This window comes from Capra hircus, chromosome 13, assembly GCF_001704415.2.
Source record: "Capra hircus breed San Clemente chromosome 13, ASM170441v1, whole genome shotgun sequence".
Classification (NCBI taxonomy): Eukaryota; Metazoa; Chordata; class Mammalia; order Artiodactyla; family Bovidae; genus Capra; species Capra hircus.
Window position 1 is genome coordinate 64,802,667 of NC_030820.1, and position 15,627 is coordinate 64,818,293.

Sequence of the window (15,627 nt, forward strand, 5' to 3'; positions counted from 1 at the left end):
TCTTAGCCACTGGACCACCTGGGAAGTCCCTTAATAAGCGATTATAATTCATTATTTTTCAGCTAATGGTTATTACCCTTGCTGTTTCAGCAGGTAGCTGCTGTGTTCTCACCATGCTAGGGAGCAAGGGTGAGGGACAGAGAAAAGTCATTGCGAGGGGTCCTTGGTCTGCAGGGTCTTAAGGTCATATAGCAGGGCTGGTAAGACTGTCTTCCGGGAAGCAGTGTCTGAGAGAGACACGGCTGAGAGAGTTGAGTGAGTGTTCAGTGTAGACTCCATGCTGTAGGCAACATTAGAGCTGAAAGGGGATGAAGCAGGAGGGGACAGGGGGAGTCAGGGAGACAGCTATTCCCTGGGGAGATCAAGGAGACGAGTATCAGGCCAAAGATGGGAGAGTGGGCCGCGAGCTTGGAGAGTTGTGAGAAGGAAGCAGGAAAGGGTGGAGTGGAAGCAGAAGCGACTCTAGAATCTCCACTTCTCTGGTGAGCCAGTGGTTAAGAATCTGCCTTGCAATGCAAGGGACGCAGGGTGAGCCAGTGGTTAAGAATCTGCCTTGCAATGCAAGGGACGCAGGTTTGATCCCCAGCTGGGGAACTAAAATCCCATGTGCCATAGAGCAACTAAGCCTCCACATGCCACAGCTAGAGAGTCTGTGCATCACAATGAGGCAAGAAGGATCCCATGTGCTGAAGCTAGGACCTGACACAGCCAAGTAAATAAACAAATGTTTTTTGTTTTTTAAAATAAAAATTGTTTTTAAAAAAAGGGCCTTAGGGTCAATGCTCCAGATGAAGGGTGAGCTTCAAACTTTGTCTTACCAAGAAGAAACTGGGGGAGTGATCACTCATGATGCTGCTGCTGAGAACGACAGAGAGAAGACTGGAAAGGGGGGGCAGGAAAAGAAAGTTGGGACTTTATAGAGGAGGTAGTAGGGCCCAGTGAGCATGGAGGCCCTTTGTCCCGTTGCCCAGGCTTGAGCTGAGAATAGTCCGGGGTGAACTGGTGCTCCGGGGCTCTGCAGTCCTATCTCAGAGTCTATCTCGTAACATCAAGGCTGCCTGTTTACCTGGCCAGGATCTGAACACTGGTCTGTCTGAAGTTAAAACTCAAATTGATCCCAGAAATGTCAGAAACTCTGAATATCAGGGGAAGCAATCTCTTAGTCCACCCCTCTCACTTCCTCGTTACACAGACCGGAAGCAGAGGTCCAGAAGGGGGAGCCCCTACCCAAGAACGCCCAGGGAACTGGCCACAGTGAGTTCCACACCAGCCTGGGGTGGGCTACGGTCCTTTGTAGGTCTGGGTTAGGGGATGGGGGGAAGAGGGTGAGGAGGGGGCCCCAGGAGGGGTGTATAAATGACGATCGAACGCCAGATGAGAGCAGTCCGTTGCTAGGGTGTGTATGTGATCCCAGGTGGGTGGGATGTGAGTGGGCTGGAACCGTCATCATCCCGGGCTTTCCTTCTTCCCGGAAAGAAAAAAAGGCCACATAGGTGGGATCCAGGGGAATATTGGGATGTGGGGGAGTTCAGGGGGTGGCCTGAGAAGAAGAAGCTGTTGCCAGGCAGCGAGAGACATGACTGTGTTACAGCAGCATGGAGCACACCAGCAGCTTGGGCCTGGCCCCATGTAGCCCTGTACATGACACTGTAGTGTTATCCGTCACCCCTTGTTTATGGGGAAGATTGCACTACAAAGGTCACAGCTCGGAAGGGCAGCGCCAGGGCTGGGGGACTTCAGAGCCATTTCCTGGCATGTTCTGGGTGACTGCCCTCCCGGTCTTCAGCCCAGCTTGGTCTCAGCAAGGACCCAGGACAAGTCAACTTTTGCTTTCCTCCACTTGGGGCTTCCTGGGTGGCTCAATTGGTAAAGAACCGGTCTGCCAGAGCAGTAGATGCAAGAGATGAGGGTTCCATCCTGGGTGGGGAAGATCCCCTGGAAGAGGAAAGGGCAACCTATTCCAGTATTCTTGCCTGGAAAATCCCATGGACAGAGGAGCCTGGCAGACTACAGTCCATAGGGTCGCAGAGAGTCAGACATGACTGAGCTCGTGCATGTGTGCAGGTGCACACACGTGCATGCACACACACACACACACACACACATACTTCTCCTCTATCACCTCACCTGCTTATTTGTTAATTAAAAATATTTATTGAGGGACTTCCCTGGTGGTCCAGTGGTTAAGAATCTACCTTCCTAGGCAAGGGACGTGGGTCCAATCCCTGGTTGGGGAACCAAGATCCCACATGCGAGGGGGGTAGTGGGGGTGGGTAGCTAAGCTGGCCTACCACGACTAGAGAGCCCACCTGCCACAAAGAAAGATCCCATGTGCCGCAACTAAGACCCAACACAGCCAAATAAATAATTTTTTAAAAATTTATTGAGCACCTACTATGTGCCAGGCACTGCCCCCGACCTTATGGAACTTACACCACCCCCCTCTAGTTGCCCCACACTGGTAGGATGGGAAGGAGGAGGTGGGTGGCTTTACTAACCACCTCTTTCTCCCTTTCACTCCAACCCCTTCCTCTCTATCCCCTTCCAAGTCCCCCCACCCCAGATGGGACTTTCTGCTGGAACTGCCTCCTGCTGAAGTGGAAACCAGAGTTAATTGTTAAACCTAATAACTGGTGAGAGTTTCGCCCGGTTAGGCTGAAGGGAGGGGGCTGAATGCTAGCCATGCTCCCCAGGAGACGAGTGGAACCACCCAGGTTCTTCTGGCCTATCCCTGCCACCCTTTCCCTTCTCTGGAATCTGCCTCCTGGGCCTGCTCCTCCCTCCTCCTAGGGGTGGGGGTGGACTGCCTCTTGGACCCTTTCCCTGGACTCCAGCTGAGGTGACCCTGGGAGGTGAGTACAGGCTCTGGCCCTAGTCCAGGGGCCTCTGGGTGAGTGTTCTTGGGCAAGATGTCAGGGAGGGCATGGCAGCTAGCCTCGGGGGACCCAACCCAGAGGACAAGCAGCCAGTGGACCTTGCTGGCTTTGCCTCCTGCCGGGTAAGGGTGAGAGGGCTGGTGGGAACGGTACCCTAGTGGCCTAAGCCCCACATACAGGACCACCGCCCAGTGCAGACCACGCTACTTCCTCTCCTTTAACCCTTAACTCCTGTTAGGGGACATTCTCTGGGCTTCCTTAGTGGCTCAGTGGTAAAGAACTCGCCCGCCAATGCAGGAGACTCGGGTTCGATCCCTGAGTTGGGAAGATCCTCTGGGGAAGGAAATGGCAACCCACTCCAGTGCTGTTGCCTGGAAAATCCCATGGACAGAGGAGCCTGCTGGTCTGCAGTCCATGGGGCTGTAAAGAGTTCAGACATGACTGAGCAAGTGAGCACATATTCTGCCACTAGACTTGCGGAGTTGGGGGATTTAGTGGTAAAGGCTTATTTATTCCTCTAGAAGTCTGTGCCTGAGACCAGGTCGCTGCCAGGCTTTAGGGACAGAGCTTAGGCTTCCAAGTCAGACAGTCTGTGGGTCACAGCTGAGTGACTTTGGGCTGGTCACCCATCTCTCTGAGCCCCCATGCCATCCTCCGAGCATGGGCACACTGATCCCTTTGCCACCTGCACCGTGAGTATAAAGGCACCTGAGGTAGATACTAACATCAGGCTCTGCAGGGGGTTGGAATGAGTAAATCCGGTTCTGTTGACATTCGACTTGACTTTAGGAGGCTCAGCTCTGGATTAGGGGCATGGAGGCCACCAGCCCCACCCTCTAGGACTTGACTGTTGGGACTTTGTTGTCCCATACAGTAGCCACGTGTGGCTATGGAGCACGTGAAATGTGGCTAGTGCCACTGAGGAATGGAATTTGTAATCGTATTTAATTTTAAAACATTTATTTATTTGACTGCGCCGGGTCTCAGTTGTAGCGTCACAGGCATCTTTAGGTGAGGCTTCCGAACACTTATATGCACCATGGAGGGTCTAGAATCCTAACCAGAGATGGAACCTGGGCCCCCCTGTATTGGGAGCATGGAGTCTTAGCCACTGGACCATCAGGAATTCCCAATCTTATTTACTTTTAAATAACTTAAAATTTAAACAGAATACTCCAGTTATTGGAAAACATCTGTGTCTGTTTGTGAACTTACGTTTGTGGAAACACTTTTTCAATTGTAAAGGTTAAGAGACTCTAAATAACTGATGAAAATTTAGCGTCAGGTATACACTGGATTTAGAAGATTTAGTATGAAAAAAAAGATTGTAAAACATTTCAGTAATACTTAGGGTTTTTTTGGGGGGGGCAGAGGGAGCTGCATCGCATGACTTGTAGGATCTTAGTTCTTTAACTAGGGATTGAACCAGGGCTCCAAGCAGTGGAAACTCAGAGTCCTCACCACTGGACTTCCAGGGGATTCCCTCAAAAACACTTTTGATATTGTTAAATAAATATACCATTAAAATTAATTTCACCTGTTCCTTTGTACTCTTTTAAATGTGGCTACTGAAAATTTTTAAATTACAGATTTGGCTTGCATTATATTTTGATTGGATAAAAACTGTTCTAACCTGAGAGTTGAGTTGGACATGTTGGAATAATAATACAAAACTGCAAAGATTAGATACTTGGGGAGGTTTAGGGTGAGAGTAAAGGCCAGATATCCCCTTACTCACTGCCCCCCTGTATCTGGGTCCCCACCCCATGGTGGAATGTTACCCTGAATAACCCCACAGCCTCAAGGATAAGAGCAGGACTTCTAGTGCCAAATGAAGAGCCTGTGTCTGGGTGGCCATGCTACTCACTTGCTCTGAGTGTGACCTTGGGCAGGTCACTTCACTTGGTTGAACCTTAGTCTCTCATCTGTAAATCTAGACTAAGGATGAGATTTACCTCGTTGATGGAGGGGATTACTTAAGATAGAATCCAGGTGCAGCTCTTGTGCCAGCACAGTGCCTGGCACATATGCACAGTCGAGTCTTAGCTGTAACCGTGGTTGCTTCTACTGCTAGTCTTCAGAGCTGTTGCTACTGTTATTGCATCCATGAGCTTGGATTTGGTTTTTCCTTTGGTCCAGATGGGACAGGGGCCAGAGGGAAAGGAGAAGTTAAAAGATCTTGAGGGTGGGACTTGGTGTGGGCACTGCGGGGATGCTTTGTTCAGTACCTTGGGGGGATTGCTAGACTTTGGGGAAGCTCTTTGGTTCTTCAGGTTCTGTAGTTGATCAGGCTAAAGATATGAGACCATTTTACAGATGAGAAAGGTGAGGGAAAGTGATCAGGCTATATAGCCAGAGGCTGAATGCAAGGTTTCCCATGCCTGTTGTGGAAATATGGGAGCCACTGTTAAGAGGCCCCCTTTGGGAGTTTGTGAGAGCAGAGCCTGAGCTAGAGAGTCTGGCATTCATGAGGAATGGTTATGACTAGTCTTCCATAGCTGGAAGGGATCTTGACACCATTCAGTATACTGTCTCCTTCTTGAGCTAAAGAAACAGAGAGCTGAGTGTGTGTATGTGTGTGTGTGTGACCTCTCCAGGATCTGTCAACAAGTTGGGGGCCAAGCTGGAACTGTGTCTGTTTGTTTAGATCCAGCCCTCAGCTCAGCCCTGGCAGGGCGGATGGCCCTGCTTGTCAGCCCCTCCTCTCCTGCCTGGTCCCCGGTGAGGGCTGCTGAGAAAGAAGCTTTTGTTTCATCGGCTCCTTCTGGTTTCCTCTCAAGGTAGCTTCATCACCACCCTCTCTCCATCTGCCTGGTTTGCATTTGTCCCTGTTCCAGGTTTAAAGGGCCCTGAAATCTGAAGCTTCTACTTTCTTCTACCATCATGTCTACTTTCTGGATAACTGTAGGGGAGATCACGGGCTTTTCATCAAGAAGGCCTGGGTTTAAATCCCTCTTCTACCATGAATTCCCTCTATGGCTTTGGTCAAGTTATTATAATGTTTAGTCACATCTTCATCTAAAAAGTAAGTGTTAGTCACTCAGTCGTATCCAACTCTCCGTGATCCCATGGACTGTAGCCTCCCAGGCTCTTCTGTCCATGGAATTCTCTAGGCAAGAATACTGGAGTGGGTAGCCATTTCCTTCTCTAGGAGATCTTCCACACCCAGGGATTGAACCTGGGTCTCCCACATTGCAGGCAGATTCTTTACTGTCTGAGCCACAGCGAGGAACCCAAATGGTGAATGAGTGTATAACCTGGCAGGTAAGAACCTGAACTCTGAGTCTCACTCCAGCATGGATTCTCTAATGCTCTTCAGTGAGTCCTTTCACCTTCCGGGGTCCCAGGGTCCACATCTGGAAATGGGGGCTGCTATCTCCTGGGTTGTTGTGATAGGGAGCTATGCTGAGTTTTTCACAGGCAGCATCTCTTTGAATCCTCCCTTTAGCCCTGGAAGTGGACGCTCTTACTCCTGTTTTCCAAATGAGGAAACTGAGGCTCCCAGCCACTTGCTGGAGAGTGGTAAAGCCAGAATTCAAACCAACTCTGTGTGGCTGCAGAAGGTGGAAGTGTTAGTTGCTCAGTCATGTCCGACTCTTTGCGACCTCATGGACTGTAGCTCGCCAGTCTCCTCTGTCCATGGGATTCTCCAGGCAAGAATACTGGAGTGGGTTGCCATACCCTTCTCCAGGGGATCTTCCTGACCCAGGGATCAACCCAGCTGCAGAGTCCCAGCTTAAACCACTGCACTGCATTGCCTCCCAGGTCCCTTGGTAGCTGATCCCCCAGGTTGAAACTGGACTTCGGGAAACAGTAGATGGGGAAACAGGTTGTAAGCTACGGGGTGACAGATGTTACAGCTGCAGGGCCCGTGACCTGAGGCCTCTTGGGTGGGGGAGCAGGAACAAGGCGCCTGCTCCTGCTGTTTCAACCTCAGCCCAGGTGGTCTTCCCTTGATTCTTATTTCCTATGTGAAGCAGAAACACCTCATCCAACCTGGAGGTTACTGTTCTGAGTGTGTGAATCCAGGGGACCCGACGTTTCTCCTCCAGTGATTCTGCCCATCGTGTACTAGGCCAGGCCTGAAGTTGGGGCTGAAAGATGATTAAAAAGGGTCTTCAATACCCTGTGGGTGGGGACTTCCCTGGTGGTCCAGTGGTTAAGAGTCCAGCTTACAGTGCACGGGATGTGGGTCTGATCCCTGCTCTAAGCCCGTGCATCACAACAAAAGATCCCATGTGATGCGATGAAGATTCCACATGCCACAACTAAGACCCAATGCAGCCAAATAAGTAAATATTAAAAAAAACAAAAACAACAATGGAATGAATTAGCTCAGAACAGAATATTAATGCTATAAAGACCTTAGGGACACCTGAGTCCAACCATGTTTATTTTACAGGTGGGGAAACTGAGGTAAGGATAGGCCAGGTTGAAAGAACAGTGGCTATGTTTTGTCCTGGGTGGAGACCAGGGGACTGCTGTGAAAGGGGCACCTGAGGTGTAGGCAGACCTTTCTCTTCCTTATCCCCCCGGATCTGGTCCACCAATGATTTCTGGGAATGCATGTGTGCGTGTATGCTCAGTTGCTTCAGTCTTATCCGGCTCTTTGCGACCCTATGGACTGTAGCCTGCCAGGCTCCTCTGTCCATGGGATTCTCCAGGCGAGAATACTGGAGGGGGTTGCCATTTCCTTCTCTAGGGGATATTCCCCATCCGGGGACTGAGCCCGAGTCTCCTAGGTCTCCTGCATTGGCAGGCCAGTTCTTTACCACTGGTGCTACCTGGGAAGGTCATTTCTGGGGATACCACTGCTCAAAGAGCTCTGGAATCCAGCCACCAGGTTCCAGGTCTGCTGTCGCCACCCCAGCCTGGGTCCTTATCATGTGCCCCCAGACAACCACAGCAGCCTCCAACTCACACACCTGAAGCTACGGTTTTCAGTCCATTCTCAACCCTGCAGGTCAATGGTTTCCTGTAGCTTTTAGACTCTCGAGACTGGATTCTTTACCTTACCCTCCGAGGCCCTTCCTGGCCTGGCCCCTGCAGGCCGCTCCAGTTTCATATTTGTTACTTTCCCTTTGGCTCCGCAGAGTCACACGGGCCTTTCTGTGTAACAGGTTCAGCAGCTTCCTGAAGGTTCCTCAGAGAGTCAAATGCCAGCCTCTCAGTTTCCAACTCCATGCTGGGTCCACAAACTCAGTTCGGAGGTGCTAACACTGTCTGCTCCTTCCAGGTGTCTGACTGCCGTCCTTCCGCCCGGGGAAGCTGGTGTGGTCGGAGCCAGGGTGAGTGTTCCAGAGGCCCAGCCTCCTCTGCTCAGGTTGGACAAACTGACCTTTCAGCCCTCAGGTTATTTTAATGTATTTTACTGCTGGGGAGGTGGGAGTTTGTCTAGGCTACAGATTCCTGGTGGGCCTGAAAAACGGGGGCAATGTTGAGAGTTCTCTCTGGTTTAGGCTTATTTTGAGGAAGGGACTGAAATGGGTATTCGTTAAGTGCCTCTGTGTTAGGCAGCGTGTTTTGTCCAAATCGCTTCTCCATCCACCATGCTTGGGGGCGAGTGACCTTGAACCTAGAAGCTAGATCCGCTGACCTGAGGCCCTGGTTTTCTTTTGCTAACCGCTTGGAGTTTGTAGACTAGATTCAGAAGGGAGTGTTTTCATTCTGGTTCTGCCACTGATTGGTATATGACCTTGGGCAGCTACCTCCCTATCTGTTGGCCTCGAGGTCATATATACATTGTCAAGGTAGGGCAGAGGTGGAGTCAGGGTGAAAGAGTTGCTTTGAAATCTTCCAGCAGTGAAATCTCCTTTTCAAGTGAACCCCAAAGAATCTCACTGTACAAAACAGTACAGGAGTTGCAGCCATGGTCAAAGTTGGGGTGAGCCTGGGGGACTCTAACTGGCTAATTCCTCAGCTTCTAGAAGCCCCCCAACAATGCCATGGAACTGTCCTGAGCTCTGCGCAGGATACTTCACAAACCACTGGCCTGGGGCATATCAAAGCCCCTTTCCACCTCCTGGTGACTCTGGCAGGGTGAGGTTGTGGAGAGGGAACTGAGCCAAGAAGTTATACTGGTCGGGGAGATTGCGGAGTAATAGGCAGATGTCACTGTGGGGTTATTAGTAAGGCACAACTGTCAGGGTTGTGATGTCGTCATTCTAGAATCCTCTGTTTTCTCTGTGTGTTTTCTGGCCTCGCGCATGCAGCATGCAGGATGATAGTTCCCCAACTGGGGATCAAACCCACACCTCCTGCAGTGGAAGCGCAGAGTCCTAACCGCTGGACCACCAGGGACATCCCACTCTGGTTTTGATTTTTGATTAGACATAAAGCACCTCTGTACCCTAGGGGAAATCCTGTGTGTGTGTGTGTGTGTGTGTGTGTGTGTGTGTGTGTGTGTGTGTGTGTGTGTGTGTAGGCAGCAGCGGCTGTGGGTGTTGAGGTGGGGCTGGACAGACCAGGGCAGATAGAATAAATGCCAAGCAGAGCTGGGAGCATGTTGCTCCCAGGGGTGGCAGGGATTCAGGTGGCTTTAGCTCCAGTTGAAAGGAATGATTTGGCTCTTTCCGGCCAGCGCACGGGCCCCATGGAGGTCTCTGGGCAGGAAGCACTGGGAACAAGGAATCCTCTGTCTGCAGTCACAGCACAGCTTGGACAGAGGAGGTGGATTACGAGTTCCCGGGAGGCGGCCTGCTGGGCTTTGCCTGACATTTGGGCAAATGGGTGGGGAGAAGGGGAACTGAGTGTATGTGTGTATGGTGGAGAAGAAGGTCGAATTTGGGTCGTAACATTTATTCCACAAGTTCCTTGAGCTTCTGGAAGCCCTCTAAGGAGTCAGGTTCAGAGGCAGGCGATCCTGGAGGGGCCAGATCTGAGAAAGGTGAGACTATAGAACCAGATGGCACTAGTGGTAAAGAACGTGCCTGCCCATGCAGGAGACGCAAGAGTCTTGGGTTCAATCCCTGGGTGAGGAAGATCCCCTGAAGGAGGAAATGGCAACCCACTTCAGTATTCTTGCCTGAAGAATCCCATGGACAGAGGAGCCTGGCGGGCTACATTCCATAGGGTTGCAGAGTTGGACATGAATGAAGTGACTTAGCACGCATGCACTAGAAGATATTAACTGCCATCAGTTTACCAGAGGACACAGGAAGTGTGAGAGATGATAGGTTTTCACAGGCAGCCTGGTGCAGTGGAATTCATTCTGCCTGCGAGTCCAGAGCCCTGCATTCAAGTCTTTGCTCTGACACTGACTTGCTCTGTGACCTTGGTCTCATCACTTCCCCATTCTGGGCCTCGGTTTTCTTTTTTGGAGAATGGAGATGGACACATCAGCCTTAGTTACCTCTTAATGCTCTTTTGAGCATCCATTAGAATCAGGTATTTCACATCTTTGGAGGCAGTAGAATCCCGATACATAAGCATCTGAAACAGAACCACTGTGGTTGAGTTTGCAGCAGTCACCTAGAATCTTGCTGCCCTCCTTACTGCCCTTTGTTCCATGGCTGTTTTGGTGTTTCTTTTGGCTGTGCTGGGTCTTCGCTGTAGCGTGCCAGCTTTCTCCAGTTGTGGTGCTCAGGCTTAGTTACCCTGCAGCCTGTGGGATCTTAGTTCCCTGACCAGGGATTGAACCCATGTCCTCTTCATTGGAAGGCAGACTCTTAACCACTGGACCACCAGGAAAGTCTCTCTATGGGTGTTCTTGGAGGTGCCTCTGCAGGCTCATAGGGCTCTGGGAGGCAGTGTCGGAAGACCATAGGATCAGGATGATTCATGAGAACATGCTTTGCAGACTGTCCTTTGTAGCGCAGATAATAAAGATTGTGCTGGAACACACAGGAGCAGCCTTAATACTGCTGCTGCCCTGCCCTGCCCACGGCCAGCTCAGACTGTATCTTGGTTAGGGCCTATATAATTGGACCTGGCTTTTTCGGAAACAAGTGACAAAAGCTCTATTCAAGGTGACTTAAACCAGAAAAGGACTTGAATGGATCCTGGGCAGTTCATGGACTCGTAGGATGAGAAACCAGGTAGATGCTCCTTCTGTCTCCATCACAGCTTGTCTCTCCTCTGTCCTTCTGAGGAACTGGCTGACCACTGCCCTAGCTTAGCAACCCAAACAGAAAGTTGTTGTTGTTCAGTCACTAAGTCATGTCTGACTCTTTGGGACCCCATGGACTACAGCACACCAGGCCTCCCTGTCCTGCACTATCTGCTGGAGTTTGCTCAAGCTCGTGTCTGTTTGATGCCATCCTACCATCTCATCCTCTGTTGCCCCTTCTCCTCTTGCCCTGAATGTTTCCCAGCTTCAGTGAAAGTGAAAGCTGCTCAGTCGTGTCTGACTCTTTGCGACCCCATGGACTATACAGTGCTTGGAATTCTCCAGGCCAGAGAGTGGGTAGCCTTTCCCTTCTCCAGGGGATCTTCCCAACCCAGGGATCGAACCCAGGTCTCCTGCATTGCAGGCGGATTCTTTACCGGCTGAGCTACAAGGGAAGCCCTCCCAGCCTCAGGGTCTTTTCCAATGGGTAGGTTCTTCACATCAGGTGGCCAAAGTGTTGAAGCTTCAGCTTCATCATTAGTCCTTCCAATGAATATTCAGGGTTGATTTCCTTTAGGATCGACTGGTTGGATCTCCTTGCAGCCCAAGTGTCTCTCAAGAGTCTTGCCTAGCACAATTCGAAAGCATCAATTCTTTAGTGCTCAGCCTTCTTTATGGTCCAACTCTCACATCTGTACGTGATTACTGGGAAAACTATAACTTTGACTGTGGACCTTTGTCATCAAAGTGATGTCTCTGCTTTTTAATACACTGTCTAGGTTTGTCATAGCTTTTCTTCCAAAGAGCAAGCGTCGTTTAATTTCAAGGCTGCAATTACCATCTGCAGTGATTTTGGAGCCCAAGAAAATAAAGTCTGTCACTGTTTCCAGTTTTTCCCCATCTATTTGCCATGGAGTTATGTGACCAGATGCCATGATCTTAGGTTTTCGAATGATGGTGGTTTTTCTACTAGGATCTATATATCAACCCAAGGGAATGATTCTGATTGGTTCAGTCATTGTTGCTAGGGGATTAGGGCCATTCCCTATAGTGGCCAGGCCTGGGTTAAGTGCCTCCTTGTGTAGCAAATGGAGGAGCAGAGCTCTCGTTAGAAGAAGGAGTGGAAGGCTGCTGGCAGACAGAGCCATGAGAATATGCAAGCATGTTCGTGGAATCTTGGGTTATAGGAGAGTGAGCAGCTTATAGGCCCGCACGGAACCATAGCCCCTCCTCTTCAGTGACAGGAATAAAAATATCAACAATGAAAACAATAGGTAATGTTTATTGAGTTACTTTCCTTATGATGAGCATGTTCTATTCCCTTTCTTTTCTTTTTAGTATTTATTTACTTGGCTGCACCGAGTCTTAGTTATAGCATGTGAGATCTTCAATTTTCACTCTGGCGTGAGGGATCTTTGGTTGCGACATGTGAATTTTTAGTTGCGATGTGTGGGATCTAGTTCCCTGACCAAGGATTAAATCTGGGCCCCTGCATTGGGAGTGGGGAGTTTTAGCCACTGGACTACCAGGGAAGTCCCTCTATTACTTTTCATGTGTAATTTCATTTAATCCTCCAGATGCTCCTTTGGGTAGGTACAATTACTCTCCCCATTTTATAGATGGGGAAACCAAGGCACAGCTAGTGAAGGTCATATACTGAGTAAGAGGAGGAGCTCGGGTTCAAGTTCAAGGAGCCTGGCTTCAGAGCCTGCCCTCTGATCCTATGTCCACTGCCTCTGATCAGAAGTTCAAGTGGCTTCTCTGTCTACTTGCATGCTGCTCCGTGACACAGCTTGTGACCTGCAGAGGCAGTCAAGCCCAGGTTACTCTGTACTGTGCCACTGGGAAAGGCTTCCTCAGGGTGCCTGCAGATCCACCTGCATAGAAATCCATTTGGTATATGGTTCTGGTGGCTCAGTCGGTAAAGAATCTGTCCACAGTTCAGGAGACCCAGATTCAGTCCCTGGGTTGGGAAGATCTCCTGGAGGAGGAAATGGCAACCCACCCCAGTATTCTTGCCTGGAAAATTCCATGGACAGAGGATCCTGGCAGGCTACAGCTCATGGGGTCACAAAGAGTCAGACATGGCTGAGTGACTAAACACGCATACGATTTTGTGGTAGGCCTTTCAGGAGGTGCAAAGGAAAATCATTCATGAACCTATCCGAAAGGCCACCATAGCAAACAAGGCACGTTCCTGAGCTCCCACACTGTGCCAGGCTCTGTCCTGAGCCCTGAATGGTCACTGTCTCATTTAATTGCAACAATGCTATGGAATGGGTATGATTATTCTCACCATTTTCCAGAGGAAACTGAGGCTCAGAGAGAAGTGACTGTCCCATGATCAGGTGGCTAACAAGTGGCAAAGGTGGCATTTGAGTTCATGTCTGTGAGCTCCGTGCCCCCCAGAGGGGAAATCAACGTGTGCAGGTGTGGCCGAGACACAGCCAAGAGTGCAGATCACCGTCGGAGAGGGATGGGAAACTGACACCCGGGGGAAAGGGGCAGCCTGGGCCCTGGGGCCCAGCAGCCAGAATGTGCTTCCTGGAGAAGGCATGGCTCTAGGCTTTGGAAGGGGCTGGACTGGGGCAGTGGGTTCAGGGAGGGCTCTCCGGGAGAGGGAGCTGCTTGGGAAAAGGCGTTGGAAGGGAGAAGCTGGAGTGGTTCAGTCTGGCCAGAGCGAAAGAGCTGGGGTGGGGCAGGGAAGCCAGCCATCTTTCAGGCTTCACAGAAGCCCACCCCCTCCCCATTCTATGTTATTCTCTTCAGAGATGTGAAGAGGTCTGATCATCTCCAGTTGCACCTGGATGCCCAGGTCCCTTACCTTTTCTCCCAGGCGCCATGTAGAGGGTGGGAAAGGCCATGTGGGCACCCACAGGTGTCAGTCCTTCATTCCTGGGGGCAAATGATGGGAAGAGTGCTCCCCTGCAGTCCTTTGCTCAGAGGAGAGGCTTCCCTCCAGGCAGAACGAGCTCAAGGAACGAAGACTGTTTCTGGAAAGAGTCTTGTGAGCAGTAGGACTCTCCATTCCCTCCCCATGGACCTCTATCCCATGGAGAGGCCTCTTTCCTTCCCCCTGCCCCTTCCACACACTGCGGATCTCATCCACCTTGTCAGCAGATGGACTATGCCCTCAGAGCCTGGGCTCTGTCCTGAAAGTGCCTTCAGATTTTTTCTTCAAATAACTCAGGTGGAAAATTGGAGGAAGATGATGTTGGTACCGGGAGTCTCCCAGGTTTCAAAGGAAGGGAGAATGACAGGCACGTTTATTGAACTGGACTCACGGTGTGTCAGAGGCTTTATCACCCCCATTTACCAAGGAAGAAAATGACACAGCTCGAGTTGTCACATGAAAGGTGACATCACTGGTTTTTGCAGGAGGGATGGAGGTGGAGGAGACTCAACAGGAGGACACCCCTCCCCCGCCTGACCACCAACAGCCTCCTCCCTGCTCTCGTCCAGCGATTCCTGTTACCTTGATGGCTCAGAAATGCTGATTCTGGCTCCCCTGTCTGCCCCTCAGCCTCTTCCCGATGTGAATACAGACTGTTGTCCCTGGCTTCCCTGAGAGCTAGAGGGGCTGTCTCGGGGAGAGGGGCCAGGCTTCACAAAGGTCATCCATACAGGACACAGATGTTCAGCATTCCTTCTGTGGCCCCTCTTGTCTCTGGGATCCCTGAATTTTTCCAACTTTTCTTGGAGGGATTCCAGCATTTCTCTAGGGTCAACAGAGGTGGAGAAGGGTGGGGGAATTCTTTCATGGGATGGGACTAGGACTTTTCTATTCATCATCTCATCAGATTTTCCCCATAATCCTGAGGGGGATGGCACAGAGGCTATATTTATCCCCATTCTGTGGATGGGTTCACTGAGGCTCAGAGAAGGTAAGTGACTTCTCCAAGGTCACACAGCTAATGAGCGGCAGCAAAGGTAGAAGACAGAAACCAGCGAATCCTGATCTTTCTTCCTGTTGCCCAGTGCTGATGGCTCTAAGGACTGACTCTGGGACCCCCTTTTCAGCCCAAAACGTGGGAGTCATGTCCCCAGTTCACACATTCCCAAGCTTCCTAAGGCCCCAGAAAAAAACCTTCCTCACCAGTTCTAAATCTGAGCATTCCCTAGCCCAGCCCCAGACTGCTGTTCTTGCCAATCTTCGTTGACATAAGAGGTTGGCCTTTTTTTCCTGACAAGGTGGAAGAGATTAGCCATTTGTTAGGAGGGATCCCTCTGTAGGGTGTTGGAGGCTCACGTTTCAGCCTGCACGTGGGGAAACTGAGGCCAGGCACCTAAACAATCGCTGCATTGAGAGCAGCTAGAGAGACAAGGCTAGGAAGAGACACGGGCTTGGGCTGGCCTCATGTGTGGGCCCCTTTCCCAGACAGTCCGCAACTTTGTTTCACTAACTGGAACACAGTGTCCGCTGAGTGTTTACATTTTGCTCCACTTCTGCCACAGAGAAGTTCTTCCTAGGGGCACCCTGGCCTTTCCCAGAAAAGTGGCGTCTGGGCCAAACCAGGGAGGAGCCCTGTGTTCCTAGGGGCGCTGGGGACTACAGCTCGGGGCTTGCTAAGAATAACCAGGATTCTGGAATTAGTGGTGATGGTGGCACAACCCTGTGAATACAGTGTGAGCACCATCTTTACCTCCAGACCTCCAGCAGGGCACGGAGACTGGCCTCCTGGGCTTTATGTGGTCCTGGGGCAG

At 50.7% G+C, this 15,627-nt stretch overlaps 1 protein-coding gene across 2 annotated transcripts in view; it reads left to right on the top strand.

Moving 5' to 3' along the window:
- The window catches only part of EPB41L1 (erythrocyte membrane protein band 4.1 like 1), a 135,274-nt gene that overhangs the window by 10,217 nt on the left and 109,430 nt on the right, over positions 1-15,627 (top strand). Inside the window, exon 2 of one of the 2 annotated variants that reach the window (XM_018057797.1) lies at positions 8,113-8,164. The exons of the other annotated variant lie outside the window; for it this stretch is intronic. The gene's annotated coding sequence lies outside the window, so the exon portion shown is untranslated. The remainder of the gene's footprint in view (positions 1-8,112; positions 8,165-15,627) is intronic. 2 annotated transcript variants of the gene reach the window in all.